The following is a 14,995-nucleotide window of genomic DNA, read 5'->3' as shown; positions in this document are numbered from 1 at the left end:
AAGCACTACACCTCTCAGTGATGTTATATATATAGAGAGAGATTAACAGGTACTGCTAGCGGTTTTAGAGAATTAACAGGGTAGGTGCTATAGAAGTAACATGGTGCTGAGCCACAAATGTGAGAAGTCTAATAAAAAAAAATTGTTAATTGAAAAAATGGGAATTATTTTTATTATATTAAAATTTAAATTTGTATAAATGGGATTTTATTTATTATTTAAAAAATAAAAAATAAAATATTTTTTATATTTGACTTGCTATATGTGTGAAAATTAAAGCACGTGGCCTGGAGAAAGTTAGGCAAAGGTGGTAGTAAAAGACAAGAAGGGGCGTCGGGGTGAAAGGAAGAAGAAAAGGAAGTAGCGTACTTTGGTTAATTTGCCAGGAAATTTCCACTCCACGCGCTTACACCGCGTTGCCATTATTCTGCTTCCGTACTTTTGAAAATTCAGATGCTGCTAGGTGCATTCCATTTTTTATTTTTCTTTTATAGTTCAGTTTTTTTTTTTTATATATAAAGTTTTCGTGTTAGGCATCATTATGTAACTTGACATCTCAGTTAAACTAACACCTCATGTAACAACAATCATCTGCCATCACATGAAAAAAATATTATTAAAAGAAAAAAAAAAAAACAAAACAAAAATATGGAAGACTAGACCAAAACTCATATGTTAACAAAAACGATGTAGATTATACCTATTCATAAAGAATTCTAAGAACAGACTAGCTGGGAGTCTTTATACCAATGAAATGATTCTCTATAAATAAATCCTAAATTAGCCAACTTATCAGCACACACATTCCTTTGACGAAAAATGAGTTACCTTAAACCTGATTGTCCCACAAAAATTAAGACAAGTATTTCATCGAGGATATCTTTATAACCAAAATTAAATAAGTATAAGTGAAAATAAGTGAAAAATAAATGATAATTTGTGGACTAATGTTATATTTATTTAATTTTTTAATTATTGAAGTATGTTTTAATATTTTAATATAAAAATAGTAAATTTATTTATAAATATTTTTACATCAATTACTATTTTAAAGTATTTAATTATTTTTATTATTATTACTTATTTATGAATTATATGTTGATTTTATTGAAAACTAAAAATTTAATGTAGTGATAAATGATATTTTACTAATATCTTTGTTTCTATATTTGTTTTAATATTTGAATTTGTTCAAATATTTTTCATCAGTTACATTTTTATATATAGAATTATTTTATTGTATATTATTTTTCAATTATTATTTTTATTATTACTTATTTACGAAATTTATATTTAATTTTATTAAAAAATTAAATTTTATGTAATGTTAAATGATAATTTGTTGAGTTAAAAAAATATTAAATTTATTCACTTTTTATTTAGAATTGTAATCTGTTACAATATTTAAATTTAAAAATAAAAAAATTATTTTTAAATAGTTTTCATCAATTATAATCTTACAATATTTAATTGATTTGTTGTATTATATTTTTAATTATTTCTATTACTACACATTTAAGAATTGTGTATTTTGTTTATGGAAAGCTAAAAATTTACGTGCAAAATTGTAATTTACTAAGGTGAATTATATTTGCCATCTTTCAATAATAATAGTTAGTTGAGATATGTTCTAATAAGGTTAAGGATATGTTTAGATTGGAAAGAGAATGTGTAACAATTTATACCGATTTGAGAGAAAAGTGTGAATAAAGTGATTGTTTAAATTAAGGTATGTTATGAGAAAAAAATTATTTACGTTTGCCAGTGATGCAACAATATTGTGAGAAAATTTTTAATTTTTTAAGAAATTTAAAATATAAGTTTATAAATTTATCATTATCTTTAAAAATAATTGAATAATAAAATATAAGATATTTTTGTGTAGATTTAAGTTAATTAAAATTTTGTAAATTGTTTTTATAGTTGAAAAAATATTTTTTTTAGGAATACAAATTGTTTATCATTGTCCAAACACGAAAAGTTTTTATAAGAGTAAATTGTTTCGCTATAAATTAAATTATAATATTAAAAATTATAAAAAACATTAAAAAAACATTTAAAGTATAATAAAAAATATATTAAATACATTTTTTAGAATAAAATAAATAAATAACTGACAAATATAATAATATGATATTTTGACAATTTACATCTCCTCTTGTCATGCTTGATTGCATGTCACTACTCATAAATAGTATCAAGATTAATATATAACTTTAATATTTAAAAATATAAATTATTAATTGTTTATATCTGAAAAATTATTAAATAAAAATGAATAATACTTAAATAATCATAATTATAAAAAAATAATTAAAAATAATTTTTTATATTATTATCATTGTATAAATTTATGTTTTTATTATAAATAATTATGTATATTTATTATTATTAATTGTTAATATTTATTTTTATTAATAATATTATTAAATATTATTTTATTATATTATATTATATAATAAATTATATATAATTGATTATATTTGTATATATATAAAAATAATATTTTTAAATTAATTTAATATTAAATTATAAATAAAAATATTATATTTAAAAAGTATTATGAAATTTGAATCAATAATATAAATAAAATATTTTATATATTTATAAATAATTAACAATTATTATCATACACAAGTAGTAAGGATAACAACTAAGAACATTAAGTTATCTATTTTTTTCTTCGCAATTTGTTAGGCACATAGGAGAATGGAGAAAAACAACTTCCACGTCTTTCCACGCTCACAATTTCTAGAAGATAAGTGGATACAGATGTATAGTATCCGTGCATTTCTTTATTCTGAAACATTACTGCGCTAAAAACAAACATAGCTTAATTGATATTATAAATGTGATATAGAATCTATTTTTTCATTTTAATAATTAACCTATAAAATTATCATATGATAAAAAAAAACTCAAACATATATATTTAACTTAGCATGATTTCATATTTTTTTATAACAAATTACTTTTATTATGTTTCAATTTTACATTCTCATGTTGACATAAATATAAACTAAATGCATTACCGGTCGTTTAGTATTTTTTCGTAAAAATCTTAAAGACTTGAAAGTACAACAAATGGCACAACATATTACATATTTTTTTTTTTAATTCAAATATATATTTGTTCTGGAACGAGTGTAGGGGTATAGAGAACGACTATTCTGTTTCTATTTTGGGTAAGTTGTTATCATTCTAAGTTTCATGTTTCTTCTTTCTTTTCTCGGTCGTCTGATCTCATAGACGGGGATGGTACCTGCAAAAGGCACTTCAACACTCAACTCGGTCAGGGTGTCGACACTCGGATGTCAGAGTACTATAGATAATGACGTACCTGGTTCTTGGGGTTTGTACTATTTATATTACCTTAATGACTATTTGTTGGTGGACAAGATTATGGGGTTGATTTATGTTTAGGATTGTGTTAAATAACCTTTAATTGTATATTAATCCTGCTGACTTAGTCAACTCATGGATTGTCGCCATAAGTCAGTCGATCACATGTCATCATGTGACCTTCTCATGATATTTGATTGATTGAATGGTTAAGTTCTTGACCGACTCACGGAAGTCGATTCGATTGCCCGAGTATAATATCTATTAAAAGAAATATCTAATAGGTAAATTATATTCCTTTAGTTTGTAAAAGTTAAATATAATTTTCTCTGTACAATAACATAACTATGTTTATTACTTGGGCATGGCCATAATTTATCGCGTCATCATTCATCTCCCATGTTCGTGCGTTTGGGGCGGTAATTGCGACGTCAATTATGCTTCTGAAAATGATTTAATTAGTTTATTCAAAATTTATTTTCTTTTATGCTGTGATTTGATTACTGAGGAAGTGTTTTGAATTTTTAATGAAAAAAAACCATTGAATGAACACAGTTATATTTAAAATTATCTAGGGGCTTTAGTTAAAGTTTATATTAGAGTCTTAATTTATATGTAATTATGTTCATTTTATCTAAAACAAATTTTCCATGGATAGCACTTTATATTATAAAATTTGACTAGTTTTACATTCATTCATTGTGATTGACATTATGCTGCGTCACAACAAAAATGAAACAAATTTTGAAGCTAAACTTTAAAATACGAAATCGATATTATGTGTGGTGTTAATGTGAAACTTTTTTGCTTATTTTTAATTGCATTAGAAAAGTGTATATGGGTCATCACTTAAACTAGCTTATTACAAATTGTTCTATTAGGTGGATATGTACCTTCTATCTTTATCCTATATGCACTTCAATGATATTTTGTATTGTTGACCAAAAAAGAGACTTACCTATCTGAAATTGTAGTCCCAACTTGGACGTTAATCCCTGTTAATTATTTTGTAGTGTAGCTTATGAAAATAAAAGACTTTGTTGTGGTTAATTAAAATACAAAAGTGATTAACATAATTATCTCTTGGATAGTTATGACTTTTGTTAATCATCACTGAATATAAACTCTACAAATGCTTGCAAAAACATGTGCGCAGGAGTTATTATATATATTCCTTTTAGGTTGATGTATTGCAAAAGAGAAAACCCTTTTGAAAATGATTTTGTATAATATAACATAAGAGGAATCTTAACAAATTATAAGTATTTATTTCTGATTTAAATTTTTATCACCGAGTATAATTTTTTATTTTGATAAAATATTTAAGTCCAAGTTAATTTTGTTTATCAAATATTTAAGTTCAAGTTATTTTTTTTTTATAAAAATACATTCAATGGAGTTCAATTAAATATTGGTGACTAAGTCAAGTCTAATGATCAAAGTTTATTATATAAAATACATGAGTTAAAAATATATTTTCAAAAGGTTAAACAAAGATGTATGTTAAAGATATCTTAATTAGTATGTGTCTTTTTTTTTTATATTCACTACAAGACAAAAAGTAACATATTAAAGTCGGTAAAAAATGGATAAAATGAAGAAAGAAGTATACGTTAATGTGTTATTTGCATTCAAGTAGTCAAAATGTTTTAAAAAGCTAAATGTTTTTGTAATTTAGCGTGCATTGGAACACTAGTAGCGTCTGTCAAATGAACATAAAAAAGAAGAAGAATATTTAATTATAAAACTTTTGCAAACAATATTATTTTGAAAAAAAAATAATAATAAAACTTTTGTGATGAGCCCACGACAGTGTCACCACCCCTCCTCCAGTGTATTTTGAATAGGACTAGGTAAAGAGCAAGAAAATTTATTACTCAATGTGACTTCAACCTCCATCGCCATGTAAGTGATGGTAAAAGGATCTTCAATAAGAAAAATTATGAAATAAAAATTAATTTTAAATATTAATTTTTTTTTATATTTAATCATTAGTTATCAAAATTTTAATTATTAATTATTTTATATTTTTAATTAGAAACTAATTTAAAATTTAAAATATTAACAGTTAAAATTTTAATAACTAATTTAAATACAATTTAAAAAATATTTTATAAATTTTATTAATAATAAAAAATACTTTATGTATTAATAATTTTTAAAATAATATCTAATCAATAATTATTTATTTTTAGTATCTAAATTTAATTTTTATTAAATGATTTTGTTTTAATGTGGCCAATAGATACGTCAATTTCCACTACAAGATTGACGGTTTATCTCAATCTCCATCTCTACATCACAATTAGAGTTTAGGGTTTGTTCATTATTATATTTTTCATTATCATATTATCATTATCACAACATATTTTTATTTAGTTTTTATCGTAATATACATCCTAAACACTAAATAAAATTAATGTTTATTGTTTTATATTATATTATTATTCCTCATATTATATTTTAGTTATATATATAAATAAAGTGAATAAAAATTGAACATACAGTTATGATTACAAATAAATGATATAATATTAAAAATATTATTATATATTTTATTTATTTATTTATAATATTATAGAATTTATAATATACAAAAAATCGTATATATTCAGTTCTAGTTCTTTCATAACTAATTAGTATTGTAATAGTGTCGTGTGTAGGTATGAGGCATAGTGAGTTTGAATTCTACATTAGACACTTTTTATTCAATTTTCAAAACTCTGTTTGAGTGTTATTTTGGCGTGTTAGTGTGACGTCTAGAAAGTTAAATGTGAATTAAGAATTACCTGCTTGATAAGTTAAATGAATCAAAAGAGATGAAAAGTGTAATAGAAAACTTGATAACGGGTTTGGTCATTGTGGTGGACAATGGCACTTTGTCCACGAAATTATTGATGACTTGGGTTGAAATTTTGACTTGGAAACTCTGTGTTGTGTTGTCCATAAATATTTTGAATGGGGACCTGAATTCTTCTGTGTCTGAACTGTTTAGTGTGAAACAAGACAAATATACGTGTTTTTGCAGTTTTCAATAGGAATTTAGATACTATTTTAAATTCTAAATTTTGGTAACAATTTTTTTATAGATAATATTAATTTAAAAATTATTTATTAATAATATAAATTAATTTAAAAATTAATAATTTTTTTAATCTTTAAAATAGTATTTAATTTTATCAATATAACAATTAATTATTTTTAATTTCTAAAATTGATTTCTATTTAATAATTTTTTTATTAGTATTCTATAAACATTTTCGATATGAAAAGTTTTCTTTAACATTATCCTTCATTAAATACATCTAATTAACAACTAATTTTTCTAATAAAATATTATATAACAATAAAATAATAATAAATAAAGTTGTAATGGGAATGTATAAATTGAGGAAAAAATTGAATTTTTTTTATAAGATAAAAAGTAATTTTATATATATTTGTTTTAAGAAATTATATATATTTTTAAAAATAGTTATTGCATGAATTAATTTTTTAAATTTTATTTATTTATACAATTGTTGTATAGTCACTATGAAAAGAAAGATGTTTATGGTTATCACCCTTGACATGATTTTTTTTAATAAAAATATTGGTTGATTAAGGAAGCTCGGTTGATATATTATTGGATGTCTCATTGTCAGCTAATACTTCTTCACATTTTTTCACACTTCATCTAGCCATGACATTCACCCTTTAGTCTTGGGAGACAAAGTCATGGTACATGTTGACCAAAAATTGACTAAAGAATGCTACAAAATCATTATGAACATGATTCCACTACCAAGTCCATTGTAATCCACAACCAGCTGCAAATGACAATATGATTGTGATGATCAACCTTAAGGCCTATGTTAACAATATGTATGTGTAAATTCGAGTGATGACACAACCCTTCTCCAATTGGGCAAATCATAGCAAAATAGGAAGTTAGGGTCATCATTGTCGGATGAAAAATGAAAAGATGACTCTTGAAATCCATTGAAAAAATGTTGATTCAGTTGCATGGATTGCAAATGAGTTACGTCCAACTAAGATAGAGGCGGAAACACATATTGACGATTCGTTCAACAAAAAAATGTGCTAGTGTAGGTGTCATGTTTAAAACACAATATGAAGTATTAATAGTCGGGATAGTCATAACTTGGGATATGTCAGCATGCAAACTTTTATGTCAAAGTGATTCCCAACTCATAATAGATTTTGTTAAGAGAGTTTCGAGCAAATGACACAGTCTTACTCAAATACTACCACAAATCATTTGGAATGTTACTGGACTTAGAAGAAAGAATAGTGAAATATATTTATCGATAAGATAATTCAAGGGTTGATCTATTGTCAAAATTGGCAAGCATAAAGAAGAAAGGTCAACAATCATATATGATTAGACGAAATTTTGTGTCACCAACTGTTGATACAAATGAATGTCTCACAATAGAGCACAATGACACCTTGATGAATCCAATATTTAACTTCTTACAAAGAAGGGGGTGCATCAGTAGCAAAGAAAAGGAAGAAAAGGCAATAAAGATAAAAGTCTCCCGATTTCTCGTCACAGGAGGGAACTTTTTAAAAAAGAGACTCATTGGCACTCTTTCTAAAATGCATTACACAATCACAAGTCAAGTACTTCATGAAAAAACTACACAAAAATATATGTAAATTTTATAGTGAAGGGAGACAATGTTCATAAGCGTGTTGAGAATGTACTACTATTAGCCAATTATAAAAGAGGAGTTTGTTGAATAGACAAAAGTCAATCTCAATACATACCCCATTAATTTATTATATATTTATTATTTTAATTTATTCTTTAAGGTAACTCGATGTCTCTATAGATACACTCACCCATTGATAAGAAAAATCGGATGAGAATACATTTACGAGTGAAAAGAAAAATGAGTTATTGTAAATTGTAGTAATGAATTGATATTTTAATATAAGAAAACTGTAAGACTTGCAGTTATACATATTCAACGCAGTGGCACTCTACAAGTTCTGCGGTAGTCTATACGAAGCTCTATAAGGTGCACCATGAAGACAATACTTGAAGAAGAAAAAATTGAAATTAGTATTATTAGGCATATTAAAATTGTAAATTATGGTTAGAGTGCAATAAAAGGAGTAAACATGGCTTAATAAAAGTAACATGATTTTTACTATCAATTGATAATTCGAGATCACGATTTAAAAAAAAAAAAAAAAACTAAGTGAATAAACTATCACAACAATATTATAAATTTATTACTATAATTGTAAGTGAATTTGTCTCAAATTGAGTAGGAATGTGTCTAGAAAACAATGTATAAGAAAGAAGACTCGCATATTCAATATCTTAAAAATTTTGGATTGAAAGTGATGTACTGACTTTTTTATATAAAATGATCATGACTCGTTGGTGTCGAAAGAACCCGTATTTTCTCACATACATTATGTTGCATTTATTCTTAAGTTTTATACCTTTATATTTAAATATAATTTTTGTTCATAAATTGAATAAATTTTAATTTTAATCTTTATAATTGTTTTCTTTACATTGAATTTCTTTACCAAAATGCATTCATCTTCTTGGAAAGTTTGAGTGAGTCTCTTTCAAATAGACCGAGAAGTACTTTTTTTCTTCCGCAACAAGTTATACCATTTAGCGGTCGAAAACAACGTGACGTTTTATTTTTTAACGATGGATAGACTGAATCAACTACAATCTGGATATAAGTCTTTTTGGTCAATAGAGTTTACTACAGAACATCTATTTTAGTTATTCAATCAAATTAATACCTGAAAATTTAATTACAACATAATTTACCTTGCATTTCATCGCAATCTCATTTCCAAGTCTTCTATAGCAATTTTTAGCATTGCGACACTATCCTTACAAATTTAACTGTTTTGAAACTTTCTAGCTTTTTACCGATCATTTTTAAGTTATGGATAATGTCGTCACCTTATTTAAAATAACTTGCTCATTTTAAATTAGTCTCTAGTTAATTAAAAAAAAATATATATTTTCGAATTGAAACTTAGATTATTGTTTTAAAAATATTTCAAAACTTCTGAACCGTATATTATTATTATTTATATGCTTAGATATATTTTTCATTGAGTTGTATTATTCATATTTTAGTTTTCAAACTCCAACCCTTGTCTTGTGATATTTTAAAAAAAATAGTAAGTTTTTTAATGAAATAACTATAATTTAAAATAAAAAAAAAGTCTTTTTAGTCCATTAGAGACTAAATTAAAATATGAATGACTTCATAATTACCAGTACAGTAAATTTAATCGTATGAAAACTCTTAAAACTCAAAGGAGTATGGTAAAATTTATCATTTTGTTAAAGCATTCGTGATTCTTCGGACCATATTTCCTAGTATCATCCCGATGTTCATTGCTATACCATCATTTGCTCTGTTATACTCAATGGACGAGGTAGTAGTAGATCCAAGTAGGCAGAACTCGAATAAGCCCAGAGACAAATTTTGGGCTAAACATAGGAGGCGGAAGTCTGTTTCTCCCTGCACCTCCATATCTTCTTCTGTCACCCCATATAAAATGTGAAAATACTTTTTTATCCTTCTTGTGTCAGTCCCGTAGAGTAGTTTTCGAATTATGTAATCTGGATACGCATTTGAAAAAACTCTTCTGGATTACATAATTCAAAAACTAAAAAAAACTTCTAAATTATATAATCCGGAAACTAATCATTGCATACGAAAAAAGACTTATGAATTATGTAATTCAAAATATTACATACAGATATTTTAGAAAATACGAAAATATATGAAAATGAAAGAAAAATCTATGGGCAAGAAGAAACAGTCCAGGAATTTGAAGGGTATCATGACTCACCCAAAAGAGAAAAAACAAAGACACTGTAAGCCAATAAAAAATGGGGAAAAACTTGAAACCAGTGTCTCAGAGATTGAATAAAAAATATCTATTTTAAAAAATGGTTTTACATATACATTCTTCTTTATTTCTTAAAAATGTTTAAAATATCTGTTTTAAATATTTATTCTTGAAACCATATTTTGATTACAGGTTCTGAAATTTAGTTCCATTCCAAACGAGCATTTAATATATACCAAAACCAGATTTCGAAATGTATTCAAATTTTAATTTTAGGCAAATTCTTCCTACACCCAACATTTTTGAACCTGCACCCAATACAATTTTAAAATTTCGAAAATACCCTTTATTCCAGAAATCAAAATCCAGAATAGATAATAATACATTCTGCAAAAATAAATACTAAAGAGTTATGGCAATTTCTCCCTCCACCATATGAATTTCAGCATGCACCTAATCAGCTCTAGAAGATGACAAAAATACCCTTCTAAATGATGAAAATAACCTTACACAAAAATGGGAAAAATTATTTTTGAAACTTTTATCTAAAATATTTTGGATTTCAATTTTCGGAACATATTTTTGAATTCTGAATTTTTTTATCCAGTTTAGTTGTGTTCAGAATTTTTTTTCCAGCATGTATTTTTTTATTTCTCAATTATCATTATTATTTTGGATTTTTTAATTTGGAATAAGGGTAGTTTTGAAATTTTAAAAAATTGATATGGTGGTGGAGGTTAAAATTGATATGGTGCAGGAGGGTAGTTTTGAAAATTTATAAAATTGATATGGTGCAGGAGGGTAGTTTTGGAAATTTATAAAATTGATATGGTGGAGGTTAAAACTGATATGGTGCAGGAAGAATTTGCCTTAATTTTAATGCTCGCTGATTAATTTCTAAAACATGATCCATTTATATATTTTAAAAAAATATGTATTTTATTAAATAAATTCCTAAAATTTTAATTTTTATCTGGAAATTATTTTTACTGAACAAAATTCCCACATATATTTTCTTAAAATTTATTAAAATTACAGGAAACCAAAATTAGTTGCGGCCCATATATACCAAAACCATGAGGCAATTGCTTCTTGCACCATATCACTGCACCCGATTTCAGTGGAAAAGACGAAACTATCCTTAAAAAAAATTTCCGAAATATGTGTTCCGGATCTTTTTTTCCGGAACAAAATTTTATATTATGGATTTTTTTATCCGGAATGAGTTTCTCATTTTTGTTTCCGGATTTTTATTTCCGAAACACAATAATCTCTTTTCCAGATTTTTTTTTCCAGAATGTATTATTTATCAATTCCGGATTTTTTTGTCTGGAATAGAATTTTAAATTTTATTTCCGGATTTTTATTTCCGAAACTCAATAACAACTTCCGGATATATTTTTCCGGAATATATTATTTTTAATTCCGGATTTTTATTTTCGGAATAAAGGGCATTTTTGGAACTTTAAAAATTGTGTTGGGTGCAGGTTAAAATGTGTTGGGTGCAGGGAGCATTTGCCAAACCATGATATAGAAAGCCCAAAAAGGGTAATCTGGTCTTTCAGAATATCCATGAGACTATATATACCCTCGTTTCGTTTCCACAGTCATTAGGGTTCTTCGTTCTTTACGGCTTTTCAGACAACATTTTTGTTTTCTAATAATGTAATTGTTTGGTGAATCTATTTTCTATAAGCGCTGCCCTTAAGATCGCCTTCCCAATTTATCCATGGAAGCGTGTCGAGTCATAGCAGCGCCATATCAACACGCTTTGAGGTTTCTCTTTGGGGTTTCCCTTTGAGTCATCTTTCTTCCACCTTTTTCTTATCAAGATTCATTGAACCCTTTGTATTACACTGGAGTTTGAATCTCCATTTTTGTTGATCTCTATGGCTACTGGGAATTTCCCAGTATGCCCTCTTTAGATTCAACTAATGTGAGTTCAACTCCTTTGTTGGGTCTTATATCAGTGCTTCTGTCTCTGGTGGGAACATTTCACGACTCGTTTTTTGTTTGTTCTAGAGTTGTTTATTATTGTGTTCGGTTTATTTATATATTTATTTCAAAGGAAGCATAAGGCAAGGATGATGATTCAATTAGATGTATGAAAGGAAAATTCCTTTTTGAATTCAAAATCTTGAGGCAATCCATTCATATACCTGACTTGCCTATATTCTAACTTTTCTTAGATAAGGTATGATTCAATTAATTCGATGTTAACGTAATTCTCCTTGGGTTTGTGTTCTTCGATACTGCTTGTAATATAACTGATCTGAAAACCATCTGTGTTACTTTCTTTTCTAGAAGATTAAGATTTTTTAAAATGGGTTTTGGTTGAATTTAAACTTGTGTTTGTTTGATTAAACAATTTAAGTAAATTTCATAAGGCAAGGATGATGATTCAATTAGATGTATGAAAGGAAAATTCCTTTCTGAATTCAAAATCTTGAGGCAATCCATTCATATACCTGACTTGCCTTCAATAAAAAATGACACTAGTCCAAAGAATTCACAAACATGTTTTATATTTTCCTAAATTCGTTGAAATCATTTTATTGTGTTCATTTTCAGTAATATAATGATGTAGAAATTAAGTCATTGTGGTTAAAGGTTTATTTTTACTTTTACTCTTTTACCAACTAACTAATGTAAGTATATTTTTTTCAGATTCTTAACTATTATTTGCTGAAAATATTTTTTTCATAAGAATGTTTGAAATTATGTTGGGTCAGCCTAATTATGATAGTAGTATTGGTCAGTGAGGTTTTAATGAGGAACTCATAATAGTGAAATAATTACATTCATATCCTTTTAGTAAAAGGAAAATGCTCTCGACTGTCAATAATGACTAATAACTAAAAGGAAAGTAAAATGTTTCTGGTCAGCGATTAAGGTAGAATTCAGTGAAGCAAATTCCTTTCAAGAACATTTGAACATTTATAAAGCGTAAATGTTCTTGATCAAATTAGAATTTAGATAAGTAAATCTTTGTTAAGAACACAGAAGCTTAATTGCACTAAGCGAACCAAGTTCTAATGTGTATAATTTTGCAATTGCATTAGTCAGCCAAGTAAGTGTTCTAATGTGAATAATTCTGCAATTGCACCAGGTAATGAAGCGTTGATTATAGTAACCAAATATGTGTCTAACGTAGCTAGTGGGTGCCCAAAACCAAATCTGTAACAACAATATGCTGAAACCTATAAGCAATGACCTTGATATGAATTGGAATGTTATGAACTTGACCATGACAAGCCAATTTTCCCATTCCCAATTGAAATGTAGGTGTTGGATTAACTGGTAACTTGCAAGTCACTGATTATCCCCACCCAAAGGAGGTAAGGAACTGGGACGGAATGCGAGCCAGAGGCAGTACATCCTTTCCGGTAAGCAGTACGTGTGGGTGTGCTTATTTGAGAGAGATTTGATAAGTTTAGGTTGTACGAAATTATCCAGTTGTCTCCAGAGGAATTTGGGTTTCGATGCCATTAATATACCTTTTAAAATGGATTGTTCCTCTTGCTGATGCGTCTTTCAAAGCATTGTACGAGAGGTGGTGATGGAAGCCATCATCTGGTGGAGTGGTCGTGGCTAAGTGAGGGTAGTTTAACTCAGCAACAAGGCCGTCCATTTCTTTTGATGATTGAAGTAGGAAGTAGTGTTTATTGGCTCACTTATGAGTTAGAGAATATTTTTCTATCACATGTAAAACACAAGTCCTTTTCTCTACGAAATTGTATATCTGTTGGTGATAATTTCTTAAGGTGACTGGGTTTTGGTGGTGTAGGAATTAATGTTGGATGTGGAAGGAGATATGAACGGTTTCTCCTGAGGTTGAGGTGAAGGCAAAAGAGGAACAAATTTTTTCTCAAATAGTTTGGCTAACGTCACTGCCTGGGATAAGGATTAAGGTATCCGTGCATTAACCTCCTTTCGCAGTTGTAGAATTAAACTGGCCACAAAACAATCCATGAGTAGCGAGTCATCCATACCAACAACTCGATTAGCAAGCTCAATGAAAGTATCACAGCATGCACCTACCGCAATATTTTGAGTAAATTTAAGTAATTTTGTGCAAATTGAAGGTGAATCGTTGTGGCTAAGGAACTGATACTACCCAAATCCATTAAAAGATGACCATAAATGTCAACCTTGAAGGGTCATCTCAACAAGCAAAAGAAGATGCCATCAATAGGAGGAATGGTCAAGGACCAAAGCACTTGAAGTTCTTCCTATTAGTGATCTTAACATTTGGGTCGTATCATGGAACCCCAATTTGGAATTTGATTGGACCGTTCCAACATTTGAAACCATGCCAGCTCCTTACCATCAAATTGGAACGATGCTATAGAAACCTTTTGATCGTCAGGAATGGAGTATACCAGAAAGAAACGCTATATAACCATTGGATGACATCATCGGTGGAAAATATAGGAATATCCACGGTCATGTGAGGTTGGGGCTGCAACACCGAAAATAGCTGACGGGAAGCCACATTGGACTGAGAGTTCGACCCATCGGAGCAGAGCGACTGCGAAGTGGTTGCGTCGCCGCTTTGATGTAGCAAAGATAAAATAGAGTCTAGTGCTTGTTCAACTTTCACAAATCGATCATTGTGTCCTTGGAAAAGCGTCTGCAACGCTTCAAAGGTTTGACTAACTTTGAGAAACTGCGTAGAATGGTTCATTAGGACCTCTATCATGCGTTTTACATTTGCTTGCATGTCCTTCATCCGTGTGTTTTCTGCCATGATGGGTCAATGAAAGCACCACTGAAACAACCCTGTAAAACCAATACCAATACT

At 27.6% G+C, this 14,995-nt stretch overlaps 2 non-coding genes across 2 annotated transcripts; both read left to right on the top strand.

Moving 5' to 3' along the window:
- Positions 1-12,265: 12,265 nt before the first annotated feature.
- Positions 12,266-12,364, top strand: LOC137816750 (small nucleolar RNA Z266). The gene has a single exon (XR_011081865.1). It is a non-coding gene; the product is annotated as a small nucleolar RNA Z266 (small nucleolar RNA).
- Positions 12,365-12,573: 209 nt separating this feature from the next.
- On the top strand, positions 12,574-12,673 carry LOC137816749 (small nucleolar RNA Z266). The gene has a single exon (XR_011081864.1). It is a non-coding gene; the product is annotated as a small nucleolar RNA Z266 (small nucleolar RNA).
- Positions 12,674-14,995: the final 2,322 nt, after the last annotated feature.

Source organism: Phaseolus vulgaris, chromosome 1 (genome assembly GCF_000499845.2).
Source record: "Phaseolus vulgaris cultivar G19833 chromosome 1, P. vulgaris v2.0, whole genome shotgun sequence".
Taxonomy (NCBI): Eukaryota; Viridiplantae; Streptophyta; class Magnoliopsida; order Fabales; family Fabaceae; genus Phaseolus; species Phaseolus vulgaris.
The sequence above is the reverse complement of the archived record's forward strand: the minus strand, read 5'-3'. Positions and strand labels throughout refer to the sequence as shown.